Here is a 6619-nt window from a genome sequence, read left to right on the forward strand (position 1 = left end):
GCAGTTTTAAACGTGCACGGGTGAGAGACTCAGGGAGAGACTCACACACCTCCTTGGTGCAGTCTGGCTTTATTTATACACATCATGAAGCATACAAAAAAGGAAATATCATCCTTATCTTGTCAAGAAAACAGGTGTGGTTTATCAAAAAACTTTGTGTTCTCTACAAGGTTGTTTCTTACTCGTGGGTGGCGGTTTCCTGCTAGTGTGAAGGCAAACAGTGACAATGTGAAGGCAAAGTTTCCGTTATGAAGTAGGGAGCCAGCAATTAAAATATGCAGCTGGTTGAGTACAGAACAGAAATATAAACACTCTTAGCTGATTATTATATGAATAATAAAATCTTAGAAAGCAAAAATACTCTGACATTCCCTCCTGTTGTTTAGATTTCTCACATGACAGTACTGTTATTTTTGTCAGTTCATAACCTCTTGTCTAAACATTTTCGGTTTGAACGTCATAAAACAGTCCTGTGTTCAATTAAACTAAACATTACTGTATGGATCATCTTTCAAAATTTCTTCCATTTGAGACATCATCACATAAGCATTGATAGAAGTTGTCACCATGTTTGATACCATTTTCTTCAGACAGGGTACTACACATGTTGTGAAAACACATAACAGTAAAAGCAAAAATGCAATTCCAACAAGTCCTTTAATCAGTAGGGACTTCCATGAACCACCTAGTAACCATGTCAACCAATCATCAGTGCTTGTGACATAGTCTTGTTGTTCAGCATCTTTAATCTTTCTCAAGGTGTTCAAAGCGTCGGTCATGTTTTGTGAGTGTATGTTGTCTGGGATGTATGTACAACATGTAGTGTCAAACAATACACACAAACCTCCTTTTTCAGCTAGAATCATGTCTAGTGCGACTCTGTGTTGCATCACTACAATGCGTATTGCGTCGATTTCTTCATTTTGCGCTTTGTTGATTTTCATTGAAGCATTTAGGAACAGTCCAAATCGATAGTCAAGTGTCTCGATCCTCAGCATGTTTTTCCCAACTCCTACCCAAGGGAACAAGGAGTGGAGGACTTTCTGACCATCAGTCCATAGTTTGAAGTTCTTGGGCACATCTGATCCATAGACTGAGTCATGTGGCATTACTTCAGTGACTTCAGCAACTTCACGTTTTGCTCTTGACGTGTGTGTCTCTGCTGTGATCTTGAAGGTGTGGTCTGAAATTAGTACTGGTGCACACAGACCGGTGGAGTTCGGTGGGAGCATGAAGTAGGTTTTAGGCCCGCAGGCCCAAGCGGCTCCCTGGACCCAGAAAGTTCCATTTTTGAAGGTGTTTATTCCTTTGGATTGGGTCAGGTCAAGTGTCTGTGTGCAGTTGCGGTTTCGTCCAAGTTTCCTGTTTCCATCGGAGAAGTTGAAACACATTGGGTGCTGTATGTCCGGCGGCAAAACTATGGCGAATGATTTGTTTTTTGTGTTGTTGGCTTTGACGTTTACCCAATGTTTTTCGTTGCAGGTGTAGTTCCAGTTCGTCAGATTGTAGGCACAAGGGGTTGTCTGTTCAATTAGAATACGTCGTTGTGAAAGTGGTTTCGTGACACGTTTGACGTCTGTGTCACTACACCATGGAATTAGGTCTTCTTTCTTTGTGCTTTGACCTTTTAGGGTCAGTCCTGTTGCCATCAAATCTCTGCGTGTGCAATTGCCAGTTGTTGCTTTGTTGAACACACACATCGCTTCGTCAAGTTCAGGTGCCTTTCCATATATTGTTGCGTGTACGGCTGTTGTTGGCATATGTGAACATACATAGCATTCCATGCTGTTGTCGGTGCGTGTTCTATCATACACATATCTATACCACGCGTTGTTCATCCATGGGTGGTTATGGTCTTGGTTCAGGTCACGTAGATGCGAATTATCATTGTGTCCATCTTTTTTGCAGGTGGTGTTGTTTATTTCCTCTCATCTGGGTGAGTGTTAGTAGGCTCACTAGGAGCGCAATGCTGGCCACTAGGAGGACAAGTGTCTTCATGATGACCAGGCACACCTAGACTTCTGGTGAGTAGACTATTGGCGAGAAGTAAAAAAGGGCGGGATATACCCAATCAGCCCTTCCCTTCACCAATAGATCACCTAGAAGCCAGGGGAGCCGGCGTCTAAGCGTCTGGATTGTCACTCACTTTTTTACAGTGGCTGTGGTGGATCCAAGATGGTCTTTCTGCTATTTTGCAGGCGGTGGGTGTGGTAAGTAGGACTTGGTATGGGCCCTCCCACCTTGGTGAACTCCAATTCTTTCTCTGGAGTACTTTGATCAGGATCCAATCACCTGGTTGTAACCTGCAAGACACTGGAGAGAAATCACTCGGCAGTTGGTTGTTTAACACAATCTCTTTATTTTCAAACAGTTTAGTCATCCATTCTGCTAGGGTAGTTTCCCTTATTGATTTATTAATAGGTTCACTGGTAATTGGCAATGGAAACGCTCTCCCGTGGATGATTTCAAAAGGTGTAAGTTTCTGAGAACCTTGTGTTATTCTCATCCACATCTTTACTAGGCCTAGACATTCAGGCCATGGTCTTCCTGTTTCTTCCATGCATTTTCTTAATCTCTGTTTTATTGTGCCGTTAGTTCTTTCCACTAATCCTGCGCTTTGTGGGTGATATGCACAGTGATGTTTGATGCTAAATCCTAGAGCTTCAGAGACTTTGCTGATGATGTCATTAACAAAATGTGTTCCATTGTCTGACCTTATCAGACTGGGAATGCCATATGTGGGGATGAAGTGATTGCATAAACACTTTGCCACTGATATTGCATCTGCTCTTTTTACTGGATAGATTTCTGGCCATTTTGAAAATACATCTATAATTACTAGAGCATATCTTGATGCTTGGCATTCGTTAAGTTCAATAAAATCCATGTGGATTGTATGGAAAACTAGCCTCTCTTAGGTCTTAAGTTTCCTTGTGAGTTGTGTTGTTTTTTTTTGTTTTTTATTTTTTGACAGAATAGGCATGTTCTTACAAATTATTCGCTAAAGTTTCAAAATTTATAGTGTGTATTGCATTGTTTATCTATACTATATCTCCCTCCTGTTTACACAGGTGTTTACCTCATGTGTCACTACAACCGCTGTCCTGTGTAATGACTCTGTTAATATAGGTTTTCCATCACAGACCATTAAGTCATCTTTCAGTTTACTCCACATTTCAGCCACTTGTTTTGTTCAGTGATTGTTGCAGCTTGTTGTTCGGTTTTTAGTACATCAAGTGGTATTTGTAGGCAGTAGTTGGTTTCTAGTAGCTCTGCCGATTGTTTGCAGCCTGTTTTGCTGCTTGTTCTGCAAAATTATTTCCTTTTGTGACAATATAATTGTCTTTTTGATGTGCTCCACATGTGCACAGTGCCAATTGTTTTGGCAAGGTGATCACTTCCAGCAAGATTTTTTTTTTTTTTTCTTCTCTATAGATGGAACATTACATTCTCACTTGAGGCATTTTTAGATAATTTCTAGTTTTTCAAAGAATTCACACATCTCACACATCTTACATATTTTAAACAAGTATTGTCACGAATTTGTTTCCAAATCAACAAAATAAAATAATCAAACAAAACCGAAAACATACATGAGTCAGGACCCAAAAAGAAAAATGCTGCTACTGAAACAGAGCAGACATGTGAGGGAAAACTGAGCTCACAGACAGCTGCATGTGTTGGCTTTTATGCAGCTTCTGCTCTAAAAACAAATAAATAAAAAATAAAAGAAAATGTGTAACATGCTCATCAACTTAGCGGTGTCCACATATTTAATTCAGCTTCACAATCCTGTAACTTTAGCTGTTGTCTACAGGGTTTGGCTTATTAGTTGTTACTATAGATGTGCTCTATATCTCAGTAATATTTTATCCAGGTTTTCAAGCATGTCAAGTGCCTCTATGCACCTAAGTAGTTTAGATATTTCCTTTATTTTCTTCATCTCCTATGTCATTATACTGAGTTTGAGCAAACCTTAAGCTTGATGCAGACTACTTCATAACAATTGTCCATCTCACATCATACTGACTAGGTTACTTCTTATTATTATCATCTTTTTCTTTCCATATAATAACAACAGTATATTACAACATTTTATCAGTGTATATAAAAGTGTATATTACTATACTACTACTGAGCCAATTTAATAGTTGGGATCATCTTACTCAGCAAACAGATAACTTAGAATTCATCCAATCTGTACAAATTTGCTTCTTCTCTGAACAGGTTTGTGCCTACTTTTTAGACTGGTCTTCTGTTTGCCTCATCTCAGATCCAACCTTCGGTCACTTTCATTCTTTCTGTTGCCTGTCTAACCAAGCAATTTATTATTATATATTTTATATTTTATTTTGTGTCCATCAAGGGCTTCGGGTGATCTGCAGCTTCACCTTTTCCCAAGCTGGAGACATTTACCTTTTCACACACTTTCCTTGGCTGACCAATGACACAGCCATGAACGTCTTGCCAACTATGTTTCATTGTTAATATAAGTTTACAGGTTGTTATCCTTCCTATTATTAGTTTCAATACATTAAAAATAAGTTCTAATGTAATTTTGTCTTTATTTATTTTATTTTTGTACTTCTTATATTTATATCTATTCGTTGAGGTCTGTTTCCAACCTTTTTAAACTACTTTGATCTCTAGTTTTCACTTAATAAGGGTTTTATCAGTCACTGCAGTTTGTCCGGTGCCTGGACATTTTTCTCTAGCCACTGCTCGTCAGCAGTGAGTTTTGTTGATTTATTACCCATTTTTCTTTCTTATTATTTTTATTAGCTCATAGATATATTTACGTTTACACACACACATACACACCCGTGGTGCTTTCTCTGGCACGAGGAATGGGAGAGGCTATTGACACGGCCTTCTACTTTCAAGCTAGCCTTGAAAGCGGTGTCAATTTTATGTGATGAAACACAACCTTTTCCCGTTCCACCAGAACTCGAGCAACCAACGGTAAACAATTCGGTGGAGTAGTTCAGCCTCCTTAATGTGCTGTAAAATCAACTTACTCCACCAACAAAACAGTAAAACAACAGATTATACGCGTAATGAGTTTTTTATTCTGGGCAACACTGTGTCTTTCTACATTGCTCCAAGCCCTCTTTCAGGCGAGCTGCTTCGTAACCTCTACGAGTCCTTTTTCAGACGAGAATGTTACTATCCTGTCGTATTTTGACATTAAACTTGCTCCAAGCCCTCTTTCAGGCGAGCTGTAACCTCTACCAGTCCTTTTTCAGACGAGAATGTTACTTAATTAATCTGTCATACATTGACGGGAAACTATTTAATGTATAGACCACAGGTTGCCTCAGTCGTTTTGCGCAAGATGTGAGTGAGTGCTAAATATTCACCTGAGTTATTGTGTGGTTGCTTTGGTTTCCTTCATCAACCCCTGAAGTCGTGGACCTCTTATAAGAACGCTGGCCAGAACCCGAACGTCACGTCTCTGGACTTTATCCTCTGCCTGGAGAGGAGTCGACAGCGTGGGCTTCTCACGACGTCAGGACTTGACGAAGGTCTCCTATTGGAGCATTGAAAAAATATCAATGTCCAATCCGGCTCAGAAGGACCAATTAAATGTTAAAGATATTCTATTATCAAAGTACTCAGATGCAATGAAATATCACTCAGACACTTAGAGCAGTTTTAAACGTGCACGGGTGAGAGACTCAGGGAGAGACTCACACACCTCCTTGGTGCAGTCTGGCTTTATTTATACACATCATGAAGCATACAAAAAAGGAAATATCATCCTTATCTTGTCAAGAAAACAGGTGTGGTTTATCAAAAAACTTTGTGTTCTCTACAAGGTTGTTTCTTACTCGTGGGTGGCGGTTTCCTGCTAGTGTGAAGGCAAACAGTGACAATGTGAAGGCAAAGTTTCCGTTATGAAGTAGGGAGCCAGCAATTAAAATATGCAGCTGGTTGAGTACAGAACAGAAATATAAACACTCTTAGCTGATTATTATATGAATAATAAAATCTTAGAAAGCAAAAATACTCTGACACCTACATTAGGCTATAATGTCTGTCAGCAGAGGGCGATGTTTCACACAAGCAGTGCAGTGTGGGGACTGGGACAGCTGCAGATCAGATGTCTCCACTCTCTAAATTACAGAGTGACGACTTTGTTTTAATGACTCATAAAGACCCGCATTTTTTCTGCAGCCTTGTTTGTGACTTGTACTTGTGTTGCGTTGAACTGAGCGATGCTAATCCAGAGATCACCTCCATATGGGCTCTGTTTTTTGCGCTTTCTTTCATGTGTGCAGATGCCCATGCATCTCTGTCACAGTTTTCAAGCTACTTAAATCCCTGAGTGTTATCTTCTGTGCAGCTCAGTGATCTTAAAATCTCAAGTCATTATGCTTCCTCAGTGTCATTATGTGACCCGGCGTGCAGACAGCTGCTATCAAACTTGGCAGATCAAAGGGTCTCCCTCTCAATACGCACACTATCCTTTACACTGCCCTCTTTATTTCTCTATCTCCCTATCCACTCTCTCCCAAACCTTCAACAAGGGCCATAGCATGGCCTCTAATATTTTCCAGATGTTGAGTACCTCCCTTCCTCCCTTTCTCTACTCTGTTCTTAACGGGTCGATTGAAAA

At 40.0% G+C, this 6619-nt stretch overlaps 1 long non-coding RNA gene across 1 annotated transcript; it reads right to left on the reverse strand.

The window, feature by feature from the left end:
- LOC309699352 lies at nt 1–6011 on the reverse strand. Its single transcript, XR_014274304.1, has 2 exons — nt 5361–6011; nt 1–2313 (listed from the first exon to the last, which is right to left on the reverse strand). It is a non-coding gene; the product is annotated as an uncharacterized lncRNA (long non-coding RNA).
- Between the last annotated feature and the right edge of the window lie 608 nt (nt 6012–6619).

This window comes from Aulonocara stuartgranti, assembly GCF_965226115.1.
Source record: "Aulonocara stuartgranti genome assembly, chromosome: 22".
Lineage (NCBI taxonomy): Eukaryota > Metazoa > Chordata > Actinopteri > Cichliformes > Cichlidae > Aulonocara > Aulonocara stuartgranti.